Source organism: Palaemon carinicauda, chromosome 44, assembly GCF_036898095.1.
Source record: "Palaemon carinicauda isolate YSFRI2023 chromosome 44, ASM3689809v2, whole genome shotgun sequence".
NCBI lineage: Eukaryota > Metazoa > Arthropoda > Malacostraca > Decapoda > Palaemonidae > Palaemon > Palaemon carinicauda.
The window spans coordinates 31,353,582-31,376,081 of NC_090768.1; the positions used below are offsets into that span (position 1 = coordinate 31,353,582).

The window sequence follows — 22,500 nt, forward strand, 5'->3', positions numbered from 1 at the left end:
CCTTGACATGTTTCAATATTTGCTTCCATATTCAATCTTTCCTTTCCTAAAACTTTTGTAGGAACCCTGCTACCTTCCTAACTCACCAATTCTCTTATTCGCCTCTTCTCTCTCTCTCTTTATCATCTCTTGCATTTACTCTTACTCTCCATTCTTCTTCCATCTATTTACATCTATAATTTTTATTTTGATAACACCCCATCTTTCTCCCAGAAAATACCTAAACATAACATTACTTTAATCGCTTTATTCTCATCTTAATAGAATTTGAATAATTTGGTCTTGGGCTGGGGACCGGAAACCAAATAGCACTGAGGTGCTATTGTACAATGAAGTAAAAGTTCAGTTCAGCATTTTGCGAAAACTAAACAGTTCATCGAGAAGAACAAACGCCATCTATATTACCGTTAGGCCAGAAGTCATGTAGCTTCTAGATCACGCAATGCAAGGGCAAAAATCAATCATGTGTAAGACACGGCAAGGTTTGCTGTCAAGGTTGGCTGTCATGTCAAATGATTCTATAAATTGTTTGGCAACCTTTGTAAAAGGAAATACTCAGCCACTTGCCAGAGATAAAATTTAAACCAAAGAGACATTAACTACAAAATTCATGTCAATTGCAAATATAATTATCATAACATAGTAATGATATAGATGTATCTTACACATTATTGTATAGAACAAGCATATAATCGACTTCAAAGACTAGGCTAACATTTAAAAAGATAAATATGTCAAAAACACATATTTTGTACTTGGCTGTGCTAATGAAAGTTTATTGTAATATAATAGGCCTATGCATGGAATGGACGGACACAAAGATGAATGTTGCTTGAATTTGAGTAAATTTTTTCTTGAATGTGTTTCATAAGTTTACTATATATGAAGCCCTACAATGAGGGCAGAATTGAGTTTCATTACAGTGGACGATGCCATTTACCATAACTTATTTTGTGATTAACTGGGAATTAAGATAGGCCTATTTTTTTCTCAATAAGCTGAAATGGTTAGCCCAGTTGTTGGGGTCGTTAAAATTTTTGTGGCAAATAATCAATGATTTTGGTATAAACTGAACAGGGTGTCTTTTGCGAGCTAGCCCTGCTGGAAGGGATCATCTTGTCCTACTATATTTGGGCTCACTTGAATTGGAAGGATTAAAAGGATATGCATGAAGGATGCCACAATTTAAAGAGGGCTTCCCTTATAAGGAATTGACAGCATCTAGACTAAAAAAGGATTACTTCGTCAGTTTATGCCTTAATCAGAGCAAGCAGTTCTGCCTCTTGTCATATAGAAACATCTCACCTACTCTCTGACGCCTGACATGATTAAGGAAAGAAGATAACCGCTCTAAACCCTTTCTAGTCTTAGCAATATATAATAACCCTAATAAAAATATTCCCAAATATTGCACAATGTTAATACCAAATCCCCCATTTTATCTTCATACCCGAGAGCCTTAACATATCAATAAACGATGGTAATAAAATGTGTGTCTTAATGTTCCTTAGAATGGTTTTTTTTGCTTCATCTCTGAATAATAATGCATAACATGCATATATATATATATATATATATATATATATAAAGTATATATATATATATATATATATGTATATATATATATATATATATATATAAATATATAAAGTATATATATATATATACAGTATATATATATATATATATATATATATATATATATATATATATATATATAGGCTATATATGCATGCATATATATGCATATAAATATATACATATATATATATATATATATATATATACATATATATGTCCTGTGACTCAGTTATTGGTAACATAGCTACCCCAGCAAAAAAAACTCAGAACTGGCCTTTATGGTTGTGGTGACCGATGTGGTAACGTCCCTAACTGGAAAACACCAGACTGGGGTTCGAGTCTTGCTCAAACTCGTTATTTCCTTTGGTTGCTGCAACCTCACCATCATTGTAAGCTAAGAAGGAGGGGAGTGGGGGGATCCTATAGGCCTATCTGCTGAGTCATCAGCAGCCGTTGCCTGGCCCTCCTTGGTCCTAGCTTGAGTGGAGAAGGGACTTAGGCACTGATCATATGATCAGTCTCTAGGGCAATGTCCTGCTTGATAGGGCAATGTCACTGTCCCTTGCATATGTCATTCACGAGCGGATTTTAAACCTTTTAAAGTTTTATTCATCTATCTGGTGTCTGTTGAGTGTCTAAAGCTGCACCTAGGACATATAATTTTTATATATTTGAGGATGGTTTAGAATATTTTCTAATGGTATCAATATAATCTTTTTACCACCTTGATTGATATAAGTAAACTATGTATAAAAACTAAAGAAGAATCTATAAAAATTTTGAGTCATAATAATAATAATAATAATAATAATAATAATAATAATAATAATAATAATAATAATAATAATACCCCGAGCTCCAAATGCACTAGAACTTACTAGATGTACGTTGAGAAAAATGTTAAGCAGTTATTTTTCTGGACTAGAAAATAAAGACATCTGCCTTTTTGCTCTTATTTAGGAGGCACTTCAGATTCATGCCTACCTCTCTTGGCGACCAGGGATAGGATTTGAATAAGGGCAGCAAATTACCATTAACTTCACGCAATGCGGAACTTCAACATAGGAAACAGATTACTTCAACTCTTGGGTTACTCATTCCATAGACAAAATGAAACTCCACCTTTGTCTCCTTACTTATACTCAACCTGGGCCCTTAACCTACGTCGTGACTAATTACTTCACTTCAAGTATAGCACTGATACTTTTAACTAACTCCATTTGGCTCCTTTGATGAATACAGCTCCATAGTAATCATTGAATTTAATTTGATACCTATTCAGCCGCACTCCATACCAATCATTAAATCCTTCCCAACAAAAATAATCTAATAGACCTAAATACCAGTACCTATACCCAAATTCAGACTAAACACTGCCATGAATCCGGGTGAGCCATTATAATTCTAAAAGGTAACATTACTAAAATTCAACTTGGTAACATTTCTTATGCAAATCCTGTCTAGTAACGGACAAAATCCTCTCACGCCACTTCAAAAGATGTTTGGTCCAAAGTCTTCCTTTCTGAATCGAACGTAGTCTACATGACAAATCAAATAGAATAACCACAAACTTGCCATATTCTAGAGGTGAATAGGTATCCATTAGGTTATCAAAGAAATTTTGTAAGGTAAGCAACTTAAATCAAAAGCATTTTCGAGACTAGTCATACAACAGATCATAATGGCTGAACTACTTGATGCTTGGGATGAATAAGGTTTAGTCTCTTCGTAAGGTAAGAAACTTATGAGATCACAAATTTAAGTATAAAGTGGATACAGCGCTGTAATGCCTTTTACACTTGTGAGGCTCGTGGTTGCCTCATAGTAGGAGACTCATATTACGGGGTCCCGACTGTGCTGCAGTCACAGCTTGATGGTTTCCATAACTGCGCACATCCTTACTATCGTTATGAGCTACGGATCTACCTACAGATTCATCAGCTGCCATTGACAGGTCCAACCTAGGGTGGACAGTGGACTTGGGTGCTAGGACATATTTTTTTCCGATCACCAAAACTTTGGGCAACGGCTCAGTGACCTGTTTAATAAGCTACCTTAAAACTTTAAACAGCAGAAGCAAAGTATTGGAAGGGTAATGTCAATTTTAAGCACTTTTTATATATCTAAAGTGTCTACGGTTTAATTAAAGTACCAAATACGATACATGAAATGACACAACGTCTCCCTAACCTCTTATTTTTGTACTTCAGCTGGTCACTGACCAAATTACTTCGAAAACCCTGGCAAAGCTTATCTTTGTACAACAATATTATATAAAAAAAAATTCTTTACAGACCAAGTTTTAGTGCATGATATGGAACTAACTACTCCACCCCATATCTGTATATGCAAACAAATCGCCTGAAATTACATAAAAATCAGGCTATATATCAGTTTAGCGAGATCGGTGTTACTATATGGAAACGAGTCATGGTGTGACAACGAAACAATCTCCAGTAGATTTAGTAGATTGAAGAACAAGGCGTCAGAAGAATATTGGGAGTTAAATGGCAGGACTGGATTAGAAATGAAACTATAAAAGAGATTACTCGAGTGTCATATGTTGATGAGATCATGATGAGGGATAGATGGAGATGATTTTGGCATGCTCTTGGTACTCCATAAGAGAGATTAGTTCATCAAACGTTTAGCTGGCTTCCACAAGGCACAAGAAGAGTTGGAATACTCAGGCCTACGGGGCTGAGGACTATGAAGCGTGAAGTAGGAGATGCTGAATGGAGAAGTATTGATTTAAAAGCTCTAGTCTAGATGGTAACGACTGGCGGAATCTAACCGAGGAACCTTGGCATCAATAGGCCTAGGGGGAGATGATTTTGTATATATATATATATATATATATATATATATATATATATATATATATATATATATATATATACATATATATATATATATATATATATATATATATATATATATTACCTTCCATATTTGTAATGTAACAATCGCTAAGAATATACACGTAAATAAGTGTACAGTATGTAAGTATATATATATATATATATATATATATATATATGTGTGTGTGTGTGTGTGTGTGTGTGTGTGTGTGTGCTGAAGTGCGTATACCTTACCATGGGGAAAGGGTTTATTTATCACCATGATCAGCAGATCTCTACTAATCAGGGACAAATACTAGGTTGGTTTGCTATGAGCGATCAGACCAAAATCTCCTACCATCACCAACTCGCAGTGGCTAGCGTGATGATGAAAACGACCTAACTCCAAAATAACCAAGGCATCTTTGAGGCCTTTGTCCTGCAGTAGACTAGAAATGGCTCCTTAAGCTTATAAAGAATGAACTATCTGTATAGACTTTACCAAAAGGGAAAAATGTTAAAAATATAGTCTAACATACTGTAAACTAGGGCACAGCTCCAAGATTATTACTTATATACCTCAGTTTTTCGTAATTAAACCTTGAAGAAAGGCTTGAACAAAGCTGCCAAGACACAAAAGCCCCTGGGATGGAAACAATGGCCGATGAGTGACAAGTCTACCATCCTTGCAATGCAACTGTTGCGTAATGGAAAGGAAAACGTCAAAGTTGACAGACACACCGGAGTTTATGCCCAACGTAGGAAGACTCTCTTATATCTTCTATCTTCTATCTTTGGATTTTATCGACATCGTAAAAGAATGTCTTGTCACAAATATTGATTTTCATTAAAGATATTCTTTGAGATTGATATTAATGTTTTTCTATGTTTAAACGTCAGGAGGAGAAGCACACATCTTGCACAACCTTTCATTATCTTTATCTTTCTTTCGATTCTGTGCCCCATACAATATATATATATATATATATATATATATATATATATATATATATATATATATATATATATATATATATATATATATCACTTTCTGAGTGGGATACCTTAACGTAATGAAAGGGTTTGTGTATACATATGTGTATGTATATATATATATATATATATATATATATATATATATATACATATATATATATATATATATATATATATATATATATATATATATGAAAATATATATATATACATATATATATATATATATATATATATATATATATATATATATATATATATACATATATATATATATATATATATATATATATATATGAAAATATATATATATACATATATATATATATATATATATATGAATATATATATATATATATATATATATATAGAGAGAGAGAGAGAGAGAGAGAGAGAGAGAGAGAGAGAGAGAGAGAAAATTACCAAGTATCGAGGCTTTCAATGTACGTGGATTTGGGGCACAAATACAACATATTTGTTGAAGAGGAAGAAGAAGATGTGGTAAATAGTTTTGGGAATTAAACAAAAGCAAAGGGACTGAATGACCCTACAAATGGGTAGCTTTTCAAAGGGATTTTAATGCTAAAAGGAAACTGCTACGTTGTTAGGTAAGGTGTTTTGAGGGTAAAGGAGAATAGATAGCATTAGAGGAATGTATTTGAAAAGATGTTTGATTGCTGGAAATATGTGGTTTTCAAAAACTGATATTCAGAAGTATACCTGGAAAAATTGCAATGAAATATTGCTAGACCAAATGCTAGCGGATGTGCAAGTAAAATGGGGCTGGCTTCATGTATATATGATCCTTTTAATTGTAAATAATTAGGTTTTAGCGTAAGGGGAGAATATATGACAGTAAATGTAATATCCCAAGTAGCTTGGATAGGCATGAGGAGATAAAGGCACTTAAGGAGCAACTGGGCAAGCTCTAGGCTAAGTTAAAGACCGATAGAGCTATTTCGTGAAATAATGGAGTAACAAGAACAACAGAGAATGTTTGTGAGTAGGAAAGTAGAAGGAAAGAAATAGTTAGAGGTAGGATGAGGAAATAAACTGCTTAATAAAGAAAACGAAGATGAATTAAGATGCGTTCCATAACAGGAGAGAAGATTGCAGTTATACAGGAAATGGAAGGTTAGTCTAGTCAGGATAAGAATTGAAAAAATAAGACAACCGATTGAAATAGAAGTGAGTACGTGTGCGTGAACTTTACAACGAACAAGCTGTTCACCAGGAAAGTAAACAGAGAGGAAATAGTTGATGGAAATAATTTATCTCAGAACAAATCACACTAAATAGCCCGCCATACACGCACATAGTCAACTTACAGGCCGACTGATTGAACCAGATTTAACCGGCTTGTTCGTCGCTGTTGCAATGGCCGTTTTCCGAGAGCATTAGCGATTTTGTTCAGAATTTATCGTTATTTACAGGGATACCCATCTATTTGGAAAATAAAAAGTTATGATTCTTCTGACAGATATGAAAATGCTGATAAGGATACAAAAAAAAATCATTAATTTACATTTTGATATACAATGTTTCCATACATCAGAACATAAGCAGGGTACGGATAGGACTAAAGAACATAAAGGTAAGCACAAACTTTTACCGAGAAAACAAATGTTAGGGTTTTTCTTTCGCGTCGTTTCAACATTATAGTGCACATATTTTGTGCCCTTGCCATTAAGAATAAATAACGAGCAGACAAAATTAACATAGTTTTGAAATGCATATAGACAAATTTGGTACTAGATCTATCCTCACCATTTTGATTGTGTTTAAGCGTTTATTGCTGTTTAGGTTAAGTTTAAGTGTATAATATATATATATATATATATATATATATATATATATATATATATATATATATATATATATATATATATATATATATATATATATGTATGTGTGAACTTTTAAACGTGAGCCTACTCCTCATGTTAGTACTACTTTATTATATCGTAGAATTTTATGAATCATTTCCTGTTGCTATTTGCCACAGAAAAGACTGTATTAAAATAAATAAATACACATACGTATTTTCTCTTAATGTTAGTATTACTTCATTACATCGTAGAATTTAGTGGAGGAAGTTCTCTTTCCACAGAACCAATGTTTACACCATTTATTTTTGGTGTTTTCACTTCTTGCACGTCAGCTCAGCTAGTCAGATGTTGCCACGGTGCTGGCTGGGGGTCAACTTGATGTTAGACAGATGGGCCGATGGCAGAACTGAATAGTGTGTGGCCAGTGGGAACTCTCGATATCCGGCAGGACTGTCAGTTGAAACTGTGCGTGTATAGCGGGCTTAACTTAAATCTGCCTAGCTGGGGTGCTGAGCTGACGTGCAAGAAATAAAAACACCAAAAAATAAATGGTGTAAACCTTGGTTCTGTGGCAAGAGAACTTCCTTCACTAAATTCTACGATATAAAGAAGTACAAACATGAGGAGAAAGTATAAAGTATATCATATATAAATACACACACACACACACACACACACACACATATATATATATATATATATATATATATATATATATATATATATATATATACTTAAATCTAAACAACAATAAACGCTTAAATACTATCAGAATGATGAGGATAGGTCTATTCCAAATTTGTCAATATGTATCTCAAAACTACGTTAATTTAGTCAGCATAATGCTGAAACGTCTCCAAAGAAAAACCTAGCATTTGTTTTCTTGGAAAAAGTTTGTTTATAGCCATGTACTTTAGTCCTATCCGTACCCTGCTTATATTCTGATTTATGGAAACATAGTATATCTCGATGTAAATTAATTATTTTGATTTCCTTATCAGCATTTTTATATGTCAGAATTATCATTACTTTTTATTTCCAAAGTGATGGGCATCACCTGTAAATAACGATAAATTCACAACAAAATATCTTATCCTATCTGAACACGGCCATTGCATCAGCGACGGAGGGCTTCAAATCATAGGTTGACAGAGGGCAGGCTTCAGGTAACCCTATGCACGTGCAAACTGGCCGTCAGTTCAAAAGAACGGACGGTAGATTTTCGACATTCGCTTCAGTTCATCCGATCGCCTTTCCGGCCTGCCTTCAGTTCAAAATACCCTCATACACGCTCAAACTGGCCTGAACATACCGGTTAAATCTGGTTTTCTCAGTCTGTAAGTTAAAACTGTACGTGCATGGCGGGCTTTAGCCAGTTGCTTGCACACACTGGTAAATACAGACTTTTACTTCCTGAATGTTAGGGGTCTTCCAAACCAACCACTCTTCCTCTCATGCTAACAAGCTCTTATTCACAAACCCTTTTCTCCATTGACTCAAGACTTCTTAATCATATACCCTTTAACGACTGCCTATACCATTCATTTTCTCCATGTGACTATACCACTTGAAAAACAATGACCCACCTTTCACCTATGGTCACCTTTCTATCATATTCCCATCGCTTCTCCATTTCCATCTATTCAACTATTGTTACTCTTCAAAGTCTATATAAGTTATGCTAAAAAAAATTCTTGAATTCGCCTTTGGCATCTTAAATTCACTCCTAAGAAAGTTAGCCAAGCAATTCCTTCACATGTTTCAATATTTACTTACTTACTTTTACGGGTTTATTTCTCGCCCTCCATCAAACACTAAAGGTCTGTTCAGGCGGGCCTTGGTGTGTGAAAAAATAATTCCTTTCCAGTTAATATTTTTCTCTGTATCGTTATCAGTTATTTCGCTAGCATTTGTATTCAGGTCACTATCATAACACTTTCTAAAAAGATAAGTCTTCAGGTTTTTCTTGAAAGCTGCCACATTATTGCTATTCTTGACATCGAGTGGAAGGTCGTTAAAGAGTCTCGGTGCCGCATAACTGAACGTTCTTCCTCCTATTGCGTGATTCACACTAATTTCGAATAGTCTATGTGGGTCATCTGCATGTCTAACTCTTACAGCGGCGCTGGTAGCTTCAGGGTAGGGGACCAGGCAATCACGAAGATATTTAGGCTTATCACTTGTAAGTGCTTTGTGAGTCAACAAGCAAATTTTAAATTCAATTCTAGCCTTAACAGGTAACCAATGTAGATCGATCAGTGCAGGAGTTATTCTCTCCCGAAATTTAATGCCTTTTATCAGTCTAGCCGCCCGGTTTTGCACATTTTGAAGCTTTCTTAGTAGTGTATTGGGCAATTTGTAGTACAGAGAATTGCAATAATCAAGCCTTGATATTACATGACTCATCACTAAAATTTTTGTACTGCCCTCTGTTAAATATTTTCTAATAAATGCTATGTTTCTCAGGTGATAGTTACACACTTTTACTGTGTTCACAATTTGGTCCTTCATTGACAAATTACAGTCTATCAGTACACCCAAATTTTTCACAACAGGCACAATCCCAACATCAGCATCACCAATTTTTATATTTTGAATTAACTGGTAATTCTTCAAAGCCACCTTTGTGCCAAAGAACATACATTCTGTTTTATCATCGTTTAATTTGAGCTTTTTCCTCTGCATCCATGTTTTTATTTCAGTCATTATCTCATCAATTTTCTTCTCTGTATCTTGTGTTGTTGAAATTGAGAGGTAAAACTGAGTATCATCTGCATATAGTTTAAAACCCACTTTTTGTTTTTTCAAGATGTGTGATAGCTCGATAGTATATATGTTAAACAAGATAGGGCCCAGGACACTACCCTGTGGTACACCCTTCATAAGAATTCTCTCATTGGATCGGTTTCCAGAAACTTCTACAATAGTCTTCCTGTTCACTAAGTAACTTCGCAAAAATTTCAGTGCTTCCTGAGTCACTCCAATAGACTCCAAGTCGTCAAGTAAGTACTCGTGCACAACAGTGTCAAAAGCAGCACTAAGATCTAACATTATTAAAATTCCACACTTTCCCCCATCAAGAAGACCTATCATATCATTCATTATTGAGCACAAAATAGTTTCTGTAGAATGATTAGCTCTGTAGGCCGATTGATTTTCCGGGAATACCTCTAACTCGTCAATATGCGCCCATAATTGCTCACTTATGACTTTTTCAATAAGCTTTGACATATAGGATAAATTTGAAATGGGCCTATATGAATTTAGCTCGTTTACATCACCTTTCCCTTTGTAAATTGGTTTGATCAACGCAGTTTTTTTCACAGCTAGGAAAACAGGATTGTGATATACTTAGGTTAATTATGTTCAGGTAAATATTATATACGACTTGTTTGTTTGGAGCTTCACTTATTGAACTGTTTGGGAAAGGGTCGTTTCCACAATATGTATTCTTCATCTCTCTCATAACCTTTAACAAGTCGCACATATTTATTTCCTTAAATTTTATTAACTTCTTTCCATATTCAATCTTTCCTTTCCTAAAACTTTTGCAGAGACCCTGCTACCTTCCTAACGCCACCAATTCTGTTATTCACGTCTTCTCTCTCTCTCTCTCTCTCTCTCTCTCTCTCTCTCTTGCATTTACTCTTACTCTCCATTCTCCTTCCATCTATTAACTTCTATAATTCTTATTTTGATAACACCCCATCTTTCTCCCAGAAAATACCTAAACATAACATTATTTTAATCACTTTATTTTCATCTTAATAGAATTTGAGTAATTTGTTCTGGGGCTGGGGCCCGGAAACCAATTAGCACTGAGGTGCTATTGTACAATGAAGTAAAAGTTCAATAGTTTGGCAGCATGATTAAAGAAAGGAAGTGGGAAAGGTAGTAAAGCGAAGCGGTGATAAGTGGTGCACCTTAGAATATTGCATGCCGGGAAAATTATCTATTTTCCATTTATTTTTGCCAGAGAGAAACACGTGTCGAAATCCAACCAGAGAGAGAGAGAGAGAGAGAGAGAGAGAGAGAGAGAGAGAGAGAGAGAGAGAGAGAGCATATCTGATGAAAGGTATTCATTTTAACGGAGCAATGAACAATCACGTAATATTTTCCTCTCTAATTCCTCTTTTTATTGGGTTAATAGAAGCATACAGCATTTCAGTGATCGTATCCATTCTTCAATCCAAGAATCGAACATGGGCTCTTCACTTAGTGTTTTATACGCTTTTTCTCTTGAGGAGAGAGAGAGAGAGAGAGAGAGAGAGAGAGAGAGAGAGAGAGAGAGAGAGAGAGAGAGAGAGAGCGCAATCATATAACAAAAAACTTACATGGCCTTTTAAGTATTGTCAAAGCAATAGTAAAAAACGTGTTTCACCTTTTTTATTATACTGCTAGCAAACAAAAGCTCTAGCAATACGTAAAGAACAGAACAAAGAGAGAGAGAGAGAGAGAGAGAGAGAGAGAGAGAGAGAGAGAGAGAGAGCTGGCCCAATACACTCCATTCTCCGAAAAATTAAGCCGAAACACAAGCAGAGGTATTGTCCCACCCACGGTCTAGGTATCTCAACCGTGGTCCCGCCATCCCTCCAGCGGCTGCCTTTTGTTGTTGAAGAGCATTGCTTGTTTTTTGTACATTTCAACAAAGGAATCCGGAACAACAGTACGGACAGTTAGGGGAAATCTTTATAACCTAGTCTGTTGTTCAGTTTCCTTGTTAACAACAGCGGAATTGAAATTAAAATATCTTCCTTTTTCTGTGCAATCATATGCACCTGTTGAGCTCCGTAAAGACATTCAAGCAATGAGCTGATGCTATATCAACAGTCAAGGATTTTTCCCTATGAGAATTTGGCAAATAATTAGTGATCAAACCGAAATGTCTCAGCAATCAGGCGAATCATTAGTGGGAATTTATGAAGTTAGTTTCGCTTTCTGATTCTTCTTTCCGTTATCTCAGTGTCTTTCATACATTCATTCTGTCCTTCCCACGATGAAAGAAAAATATCAATGTAATGTAAAACTGTGGTGTAGTATCTCTTAATTTTTAAGAAATTCGTCGCTTTTTGTTTTGCACTTCAGTTCCCTGAAGTTCCCTTTGCATCTCCTCATTCTCACAACTCGGCCTTGGGAACCACGAATTACTGGAATCCCCTTGAAAATTACCGAAATCCCCTACAATATCACTGCAAACCCTTAGAAATCGATAAATGTGTTTTTATTAATTTACATTATTTTTTAGTAAATTAATTAAATAAAATGTGTATTTTAAAGCATTTTTCTATATGCCCTTAAATTACACAATATATAAAAGGATACAATAGTGTACAGAACCTAACAAACCCACCTATCCTAACCTGGTAGTTCCCAGGTCACAAACCCCTAGCCGGGGGTAAGCTCCCTTCCCAGGTCACAACCCCTAGCCAAGGTTCTACCTGCAAATATATAAAGAATATAAATGCTAAAAACATAAAAATAACGCATTTTAATAAAAACATTATTTATCGATTTCTAAGGGTTTGCAGTGATATTGTAGGGGATTTAGGTAATTTTCAAGGGGATTCCAGTATTTACCTGAGGTTTCCAGTAAATCCGGGGGAATTTCCAGTAATTCGAGGTACCGCTCGGCCTTCACTTTCTCTGCGGACAACTCCTCACGCTCCTTATTCAACCGCAATTCCTTCCACAAAACCCTTAACTGTTCTTCCGTGTTTCATCAACCTTAAATCTAATTCCTTATCCTATCAGTCCTTCGTCCAAGAATCTAGCTATCAATCCCACCTCGGCAGTCACTGTTCGGGTGCCAAAATAATATGATAATATGGCGGGATGTTGCAAGAACAACCCCCCCACACCCTTGAGTCAACTGAGGCTATTGAACAGAAGGAACAGTAAAACATATAACCTTGCAACTATATTTCTTAATCCTAATACATTCGAAAAAAAAAACGCAACGTAACAATAATATATATAAATGAATACCCACAACTATCAAAAGAAAACAAATATATGTATATTAGGTATATGTGGACACTTGCACCACGTCGCCACACACATAGACAAAAGTTCCAAACAACAGTTTACAGAGTTCTTGGGCCAATGGGGAGACTGTAATACAGTCTGAATCATGGAACAAACAAATCTGTAATAAGTATCCTGTCCTCGTCATGGCCATAAACACCATCAATCCTTCAAAAATAATTCTAATCAATAATCGCTATGAGAGCAAGGGTCGTTATTAATCGTGTCAATCTGTTAGTACCACGATCTAGGTATAGACCGTTACCCCCACCGTCTAGGTATAGACCGTTAACCCCCCGGTCTAGGTGTAGACCATTACCCCCTCGGTCTAGGTGTAGACCGTTACCCCCACGGCCTAGGTGTAGACCGTTCCCCCACGGTCTAGTTGTAGACCGTTACCCCCACAGTCTAGGCGTAGACCGTTACCCCCACGGTCTAGGCATAGACCGTTACCCCGACGGTCTAGGCGTAGACCGTTACCCCGACGGTCTAGGCGTAGATCGTTACCCCCACGGTCTAGGCCTAGACCGTTACCCCCACGGTCTAGGCCTAGACCGTTAACCCCCCCCCCGATCTAGGTGTAGACCGTTACCACCACAGTCTAGGTGTAGACCGTTACCCCCCCCGGTCTAGGTGTAGACCGTTACCCCCCCCCCGGTCTAGGTGTAGACTGTTAGCCCCCCACAGTCTAGGTGTAGACCGTTACCCCCACAGCCTAGGTGTAGACCGTTCCCCCACGGTCTAGTTGTAGACCGTTACCCCCACGTTCTAGGCGTAGACTGTTACCCCCACGGTCTATCGTAGACCGTTACCCCCACGGTCTAGGCGTAGACCGGTACCCCCACGGTCTAGGCGTAGACCGTAAACCCCACAGTCTAGGCCTCGACCGTTACCCCCCACAGTCTAGGCGTAGACCGTTAACCCCCACGGTCTAGGCGTAGACCGTAAACCCCACGGTCTAGGCCTCGACCGTTATCCCCCACAGTCTAGGCGTAGACCGTTAACCCCCACGGTCTAGGCATAGACCGTTACCCCCACGGTTTAGGCGTAGACCGTTACCCCCCACGGTCTAGGCCTAGACCATTACCCTCACGGTCTAGGCGTAGACCGTTACCCCCACGGTCTAAGCCTAGACCGTTACCCCCCCCCGGTCTAGGCCTTACCCCCACGGTCTAGGCATAGACCATTACCCCCACGGTCAAGGCCTAGACCGTTACCCCCATGGTCTAGGTTCGTTACCCCCACGGTCTAGGCGTAGACCGTTACCCCCACGGTCTAGGCCTAGACCGTTACCCCCACGGTCTAGGCGTAGACCGTTACCCCCACGGTCTAGGCCTAGACCGTTACCTCCACGGTCTAGGCCTAGACCGTACTCCCCGCGGTCTAGGCGTAGACCGTTACTCCCACGGTCTAGGCATAGACCGTTACCCCACGGCCTAGGCATAGACCGTTACCCCCACGGCCTAGGCATAGACCGTTACCCCCACGGTCTAGGCATAGACCGTTACCCCACGGCCTAGAGACTGTTACCCCACGGCCTAGGCATAGACCGTTACCCCCACGGCCTAGGTAAAGACCGTTAGCCCCACGGTCTGGGTATAGACTGTTACCCCCATGGTCTGGGTATAGACCGTTACCCCCCTGGGTTTAGGTATAGATAGACCGATACCCCCAAAGGCTAGGTATAGACCGTTACCCCCACGGTCTGGGTATAGACCGTTACCCCCTCGGTTTAGGTATAGATAGACCGATACCCCCAAAGGCTAGGTATAGACCGTTACCCCCTCGGTTTAGATATAGACCGTTACCCTCTCGGTTTAGGTATAGACCGTTACCCTCTCGGTTTAGGTATAGACCGTTACCTCCACGGTCTAGGTATAGACCGTTACCACCACGATTTAGGTATAGACCGATACCCCCAAAGTCTAGGTATAAACCGTTACCCCCACGGTCTAGGTATAGACCGTTACCCCCCACGGTCTAGGTATAGACCGTTACCCCCCACGGTTTGGGTATAGACCGCTACCCCCACGGTTTAGGTATAGACCGTTACCCCCTTGGTTTAGGTATAGACCGTTACCTCCACGGTTTAGGTATAGACTTACCCCCAAGGTTTAGGTATAGGCCGTTAGCCCCAGCTAACTAACTGATCGCACTATAATCAAGATATAATAATAAACTATTCCTATCATTGAGAATCACTCCTAGCAAAGATAAATAAAATTGTACTTACTGTTAAAAATAAATAATCACTTCCAAGCTGGTCGAAAATAAATGATAATCCCAGCACTCACAACCACACTGAACTGCCTCTGGCAGCAGTCAATTACAAACTGAAAACTGTGTTCCTTCAAGACACTCACAAGTGTCCTAAGCCAGCTCAAAATATAAACAAAGCCTAAATTATACTAAGTCTTCCTCACAACAAACAATCCCTATACTAACTAACTCTCTCTCTCTCTCTCTCTCTCTCTCTCTCTCTCTCTCTCTCTCTCTCTCTCTCTCTCAAAATAACAAATAAAACAAAAATTAATCCTACACAGAATCATAGTGGTCGGTTTAGTTTCCGCAAAAATTGTGTTAAGAAATCTGGAATTAGTTTTCCAAATTCAAATGATGTTATTTCGAATATATTCATTGCCAGGATTTTTAGAATTCTGGAAAACTATGAATTCTCGAGAACATGGAAAATACAAAATTATCAAGTCTGCTAGCATGTTTAGGATTCTACCACTTAATACTAATACGAGTTTCAGTCAAAAGCTGTGAAGTACTTTAAATAACTGGTTTCCCGTCGAATTTCCATAATGACATGATGCTAGAAGAGGGATATTTAGAACTCTAATGGTGTCCGTTTTCTAGGATCAAGGAAGAAGAATGCTGGACCAAATTTGCATTTCCTGGCTCCAAAAATCCCTTTGTCCAATAAAGGAGAATCTCTTTCTCCTAGACCTAGGGCAACAGGTGACTGGCCTCATGAGACTAGACTTACTGTACAGCTAATGAGGGGCGAAGGACACAACACGCAAGCTACTAACTTCGCCACTTTAAACGTTGAGGCTTCGTAGATATTAGAATTTACAAAACAAATGAACAGGAACTAATCGTCTGAAGGCCGAAACACATGGTAGTGTATGCAGATTCAATCATTTCGTATAACTATCTTTCTCATCTTATAATAAATGATACAAGGTAGCCACAGGTTGAGAGTTTAAATCAACTAATAAAAAATTACTCTATACTTCCACGAAATTTGGACAGCAACTGTGCTGCTTTTCGTTGGGATGGCTTTCGTAACAGACTTCAGAGCTAAGTTGGGTTAATTTATTACATTATATGAACGATTCTATCCAAAAAATAGCATTTGGCACTACAGAACAATAGGTTTTACTCTGCCTTTATAAATATAGTATTAGGTTTACTTACAAAAAATAATAATACATATATTGAATTAATGGTAACTTCATCTAGTTCTCTTGACTCTACACCACACACCATTCTAGAAACATCTGGCTGATCTAGAAAGCTTTTGGAGGCAGTTTCTCGTCGCTAGTGTTGGCAGCAGCAGCTCAGTAGCCCTAGTAAAGTGGGTAGAATATAGCCACCTTATAATGCTTACTGACTTAATGTAAGTTAGTGAGCACAACTACATACTGTATTGTATATCATTTGCGCTTATCAATTAACTATGGTTATATGCGCAGAATTTTGTCTGTTTGTGTCATTGCAACCTTCATGATAATAGTTAAATCTGTATAACATTTATATTATCAACGAAATATGATTGACTCATAACTTAAACATTAAGGATTACCGTTCTTATTCTTTTGGTATTTGTTTCAAAGCCGACTGATTTTGATATCTGTATTTCTCGTTCGGCAAAATAAAATCATATAGGCCATTGCTGATCTACGCTTATATTAGAAGCTATTTAGGTATTCAAATGACAAGGTTTTTAAAATGCAAAGCTTTAATGTAAAAACATAAATACAAAGTCTGCATGCACAGAAATAAGTATGTTTCTGGTTCTCAAACCTTACATTTTCTAGAATTGGAAACAAATAAAACAAACACAAACAACATGCTTTGCATTAAAGTAGGCAACTGTTTTATATCACCTTATTAGAAAAAAAACAAGAGGGAAAACAAAGAGGGATTAACAACTAGCCTTAATAGACATGCATATTCTACGAAAATTTATATTAACAAAAAAAAAAAAAAATCACAACCTGATAGAACAAAATGCCCCAAAAAAGAGAAACTCGACTATTTTTTCCTTTACAGGAGACTGCAAAGATGAAACACCATTATCATCGTTTTGAAAAGACCTGCGGTGTCATTAAGTTAATGAGAGAGAGAGAGAGAGAGAGAGAGAGAGCTTCTCTAAGATGATGGAAAAGATATTGGTGAATGATCCCTCCACCTTTAAAAAAGACTGATGAGAGAAAACTCTTGAGGCAATTGCCTGGTTGGGAGCAGGGTTGCCAAGTAGTGTAAATTAGGAAAAGCCAACTTCTAATCAACTACAGCTTTAAAAGGCCAACCCATTGGTAGAAAAAGGCCAAAAATATAGCATTTAAGGCAAAACCTTTTTTCATGATGCTACTATAGGCCAACTAATTTTAAAAGGGCCAAAATTGAGGCTTTTGGCCTGAAAAAGGCCAACTTGTCAACCCTGATTCCCGCTTCCCAAACATTGGCACTGGATCAGTGTGTCTTGCGAGCAAGGTCTCTTTAATTATAATTTGCGGCCTCTGAATTGCATTAAAAAAAAAAACTATTGCTATTCCCTGAATTTAGAATTATTATATTTATAATTACAAGACAAATTCCTAATAGGATAAAAGACAATCACTACAATTGAGAATATTTGATAATCTTTATATATGAAAACTAAGAATTTTCATCTAGGCATTGACTACGAAGAGCAAAGAAATGCTTTTCATATCTAATGAAACGTTAATTTGCCTTAGCAAAATACTCTTTGTTTATCTAATTTGCGTTACTTATTATACCTCATCCAATCTTGTGAGGGAAATTCAATTAGAATTGTTATTTATTACTGGGACATTCAATAAAGGGATTTGGGAATATCACCAGAATTCTAAAAAACAGAAAGAAAGAATTTATCATACTAACAGCAAATCTTTTCAAATAATAAGGTTTAATAAATCATGAAAATTTCCTGTTGGAGAAATACTATACATTTACATATAAAGATATTACTACTTCTAAAATAAATGAGACATGCAAATTAGCGTACAAATAGTTATAATAATGACATGAAATTAACAAAAATCTGCATCAACTTGCATAACAAAACATTCATTGATGAGCTAACAATTTTTGGGCAAATCTGATGAAGAGCAAATCAATTTGCCATAATTAATAAAACTTGAAAAAAGGGTCATTGTAATATCTATTGTTTATGTAGTCATTCTAACCGCCATGGCCAAGCTTAAGTAATAGATATTTGCCATCGAGTTTTCAGTAATGAACTGACAATTCTCTTTTTTTCTGTTCGTCATAATTTCAAGTCCGTTGCTCGTAAGAGGATCAAGTAAAACCAAGTAAACAATGCCTAGACGAGGCTATCGTATTTTCATGTATATCCCGACCGAAAGCAAAACAAAAATTTAAAAACCACATCAATTTCTTTCTGAACATCAGGGCCAAGTCAAGTCCACTGTTTTATATTGAACTGCTAATGCTGAGTCAGCACGCAAAAGACGATCAAAGTCTTCCCTCTTTAGACGATTTCTCTCTGGAAGCTGAGGTGAGGAAAAGGTACGAAAGAGAATGGGTGGTTTCCCTGAGGACGAGGATCTATTGCTGTCTTCGTAATCTTTGTAGTTGGAGGCGCTGGTTCAACACCAATTGGACGGAAGGTGTGGAAGGTGCCCTGGTATGGCGTTCCAAAAGAAGAAGGAGAAGCCTCATCTGGACGTCTGTAAACCTGGGCAGGTCGACTAAACACAGGCCGGTGGGCGTGCTGGTTAATTCCAAAATTTGGTAAAGAAAAGTCGACCTCTGAAGGAAAATTTGGTAAAGAAAAGTCGACCCCTGAAGGAAAATTTGGTAAAGAAAAGTCGACCTCTGAAGGTCTGGAAGTAGGAACAATAAAGACCTGGAACGGGCTGGGAGTCGGGAAGCCGGGTATGCCACCTGAAGCTACTCGGATTCCAGTCGAAGTACTCTGGGAGGTTCTGGTAGTGGGGACATAAATGTAGTCGGGAAGACGGACGTGAACTCCGATGTTCTCCGAGCGCAACAGGAATGGATGCTCAAAGACTTTCTTCAGATTACATAGTCCGTCATCTGGAAAATAGAATCATTTCATTAGGATAAACCTTTATCTTACTTATGGTAAATCTAGCGTTTCAAATTTGCTCAAGTTTGCCAGATGTGCTAGGTTTATAATCTCCTAATAATTTTTCTACTTAGGATATGATTTTTTATCCATTTGTTGCTTAATTACCCATTATGAAAATACAATTCGATAAGGGAATATTAAAGAACCTCAGAAGTTTACTGTTAATCCTACATTTCTTAAACCTTTGACCTTAGAATGTTGTATTTGACTGCATACCTTTATCAGTAGTAGCTGATAAATGAGGAATTTTTAACGTTAACTTTCCTGCACATTTATCAAAACTGAAATACGTTATAATTATCATCAATGTTTTTAATGTTATAACTACATAGTTTAATTCTAGCGTGCATTGGTGATAAATCATAGGCTTTACTGACATATTTTGAAAGAGAATCTCATTAGCAAATGTTCGTTGTAGAACTTGGAGACAAATCATAAAAGAATATTCATTAATCACTTCGAATGAATGTTCGCTCAGCTGTAGTGCAAATGTTATTCAAATGTTCTTCACAAAATCGTAAACACAAAAGGAGGCTCGCTAAGAGGGCCTCAGCAGGAATGACAGAGATCAACAATAATAAAAAAAAGGAGGTAGGCTCACGAACACAAATCTAAAGAGGAGTCTACTGACCAAAGGCACTGATGCGACACATCTGTCTCGGCTGGTCGAAGGCTGTTCCTCCGGGGCACACATAGCGCACAGAGGGCTCCTTACAAGGAGTGTACACATTGCAGAAATCAGGATGCTGCACGTACTTATCAGGGCAAGGCTGTAAGGAAATGGACAGTCAGCCTATACAATTTGTTCAATAGCTATTTATTGCATGTAATGATTAACCCAAAACCTTAATAAACCATTGTCCTCTTATCTAACTACACAGTCAATTAGGGTCCTGGGATTAGTCGACTGCTGTGGGTCGTAGTCAGTGGAGAGGAGGACATGGAGTTTGTCACACACACACACACACACACAAAAAAAAAAAAAAAGTTTAGCGTCAAGATGTAAAGTGTGTACAACATCTTGAATGTTAAGTTTGGAGTCCCACATTTCAGAATTTCTCATGAATTAATTATTCCATTTAATCACTACAAAACGTTAGAGGCAATTTATGGTAAGTAAACAAAGTAATTACCGTCGGCAGAACTCAGAAAATTCTTTGTTCACTGATTAGCAATGGCGAATGAACAATTCACCTGAACTGAGTATTTGTGCACTGTTATGGAATTGTGTATGAGTCCACATGTAGGTACATACATTCATGTATCCCACAGTTGTCTATGCACGTGTATATACACCATATATAAATTACATTTATGTATTAAAGTGCATACAAGTTAAGATATACAGAATTTATGCTCATATGAAATGAACAAGAAATATTTGTAAAACGTCTTGCTCAATCGCATAAGAAGTCTCTGTGATTTATAAAATACAAAGACAAAAAAATTTACTTGATTGCTTAAAGCAAAGAAAAATTGTTTATAGATATGTACAGACTAAAATACATAAACTTAACATAGGATCTTGAAATAAGTGTGAAAATAATAAATCAGAATGTCAAAATGATCTCAGCATTATACAAAAAAAAAAAAAAGATACTTAAACTTTTCCAGGATGGAAATGAGGAAAGGAATATCACACAAAACATAAATAATTTACCTCTTCTTGTTGATTAACGTCAGTAGGGGGTCCCAGGGTAGTGAGTGGTGGAGCTGTAGTCGGGACAGCAGAAATAAAATCGGGAAAGGTCACGGGTCTAGCTGTCGTTGTTACTGCTACTGGCTCTGGTGTAATGGGGAACGGAGATTCTGTCTCCGGCACCGCAGGGATCGCGGGACTTTCCGTCGGGGGTACGGTAGGTTTGGGCGTTGGAGAAACGGAGGGAGGAGGGGTAACAGGAGCCACAACTGGTTGGGGCGAATCAGGGCACGATCCGGGCAGACACGTCTGCACTGTCGTTACGAACACGTGGTTTGTAGGGCATTCAAACAGATATCGGCTGAATAATGCCCCTGTGCCGCTGTAGTCAACACACCTGTGAAAGTAATCAATGTTATCACTTACAATTTTTTATATACATGGAGGTTAATGATAGTAATTTTTGACATGAATCTCTTGTAAATATTCAGCAGTGTTATGAGAAAAACCGATGGGGTGAATAACCTTTCTTTTATCTTAGGTTCAAAGAAATTAAATGTAAAAGAAAAGCGTGAATAGGATGGAATGTTTCATTTTACGAGTTGACTGAAGGCCTGACTGAAAGGCAACGAGACTTCAATTCAGGCAAAAAAGGCAGAAAGTGAATGACATTTAATGGCAGTTGAAGGACAGTTAACCATTGAACCATGTAATCTAAGGACTACCAAAATCTATATGGGAAATATAAATGTATTCCTCTTGTGACCTCAAAGGAGTATTGACCAAAACACTGATGCAAAATAAAATGAGGACAATAGAAAAAAAGCAAAATGTTCAAGAGAAAATGCAAGAATGGAATATGAGAGGTCAGCATTTCAAACAAAGTTTTAATAAATGACAACACAACATGAGGTATCCTAAATGCCTTTCATTATATGACAGTCCAAGATAACTGGAAAGAACCTGTGAATGAAGAGGCATTCAAGTCATTGCAAAAATTATGAAAGTTTTATGAGTTAGAAGAGGTAGACAAGCTACGGTTGGAATTAAAAATCTTCTATTCCTCATTTCCTTGCCTGCCGCAGAACACTGCAGCTACAATGCTCAACCTGATGAAAGAAAACAATATCCAGGAGATATTGCTACTTATGCTTGAACTCTTAACAATTTATGCCACTCTTCCCGTCACAACTGCAACAGTGGAAAGGACCTTCTCCA

At 37.4% G+C, this 22,500-nt stretch overlaps 1 protein-coding gene and 1 pseudogene across 1 annotated transcript in view; both read right to left on the reverse strand.

The window, feature by feature from the left end:
• The window catches only part of LOC137634121 (trypsin-2-like), a 97,032-nt gene extending 81,383 nt beyond the window's left edge, over positions 1 to 15,649 (reverse strand). Inside the window, exon 1 of the mRNA XM_068366344.1 lies at positions 15,504 to 15,649. The gene's annotated coding sequence lies outside the window, so the exon portion shown is untranslated. The remainder of the gene's footprint in view (positions 1 to 15,503) is intronic.
• A 1,829-nt stretch (positions 15,650 to 17,478) lies between these two features.
• LOC137634520 (uncharacterized) overlaps positions 17,479 to 22,500 on the reverse strand; it is a 39,908-nt pseudogene continuing 34,886 nt past the window's right edge.